Source organism: Epinephelus moara, chromosome 8, assembly GCF_006386435.1.
Source record: "Epinephelus moara isolate mb chromosome 8, YSFRI_EMoa_1.0, whole genome shotgun sequence".
NCBI lineage: Eukaryota > Metazoa > Chordata > Actinopteri > Perciformes > Serranidae > Epinephelus > Epinephelus moara.
In genome coordinates this window covers 6235129-6236084 of record NC_065513.1, presented here as the reverse complement: position 1 = coordinate 6236084, position 956 = coordinate 6235129, and the positions used below count along the sequence as shown (strand labels likewise).

Below are 956 nucleotides of genomic sequence, written 5' to 3'. Positions count from 1 at the left end.
CCCTCTCCTCCTCCTCTTCCCTCTGGGTAGCCGAGACACACCTCTTCGCCTGGCCGTTCCTGCACCGCCTCTAACGTTACCCCCTCACCCCCTTCCTCTCCCTGGTCTTCCTCCTCTCCCTCTCCCTCTTCCTCATCTCCTTGTGTCCTGTGGCTGGTCTTCCTCCTCTCCCTCTCCCTCTTCCTCATCTCCTTGTGTCCTGTGGAAGAACACTCTGGAAACACATATATTATAATCGTACCAACCTATATTTGCCACAACATATATTATAATCGTACCAACCTATATTTGCCACACTGTGCCATGACTATTACATAAAACGTGTTATTTTAGCATTACCGTGCTAATGCTCGTGTAACCAAAACAATTAGAAATTAAAGCTGCAAGCAGCGATGAACGGGCCCTCGCAGTCCACGCGCGTCGGGGCATGCTGCCGTCGGGGGGCCTGCACCTAGATGTCTTGTCAGCTGCAATAAATAAAAAAATAAACGTTATCTCTTACTCACATTTCCAGTATACAGGTAGGCACCCCACCCACGTATATATTTTTCCAAAAAGTAGAAGCTGAATACATGCCCAATAGTTCAAGGTCTTTTGACTCTTTAAAAGCTGACATGGTGTCTCTAGCTCAAAGTATGAGGGACAAGAAGAGGTTGAAAGTCGATGAGTTTTGAAGAGGATTTGAAGATTTTCCAATTTACTGCCATTCACACTAATTAGACTGCCACCAGAGCGCCACCTATTGACGGACGGATCACCACACTGCCGACATTTTACTCCGTCCGTCAAGGCATGCTGTTTGATTGTGTTATCAAAACACGCCGCTATTATTCGGCCTTGCTTTTAACTTATTCCACCGAATACCGAATGTGTGTTTTTTTGCAATATTCGGCCGAATATATATATAAACCCTCATCGGGCCATGGAACACAATTAGCAAAAGTGTTGTGGTAATC

At 45.8% G+C, this 956-nt stretch overlaps 1 protein-coding gene across 2 annotated transcripts in view; it reads right to left on the bottom strand.

The window, feature by feature from the left end:
* Positions 1 to 956, bottom strand: part of ptar1 (protein prenyltransferase alpha subunit repeat containing 1) — a 24109-nt gene that overhangs the window by 11976 nt on the left and 11177 nt on the right. The window lies entirely within an intron of this gene.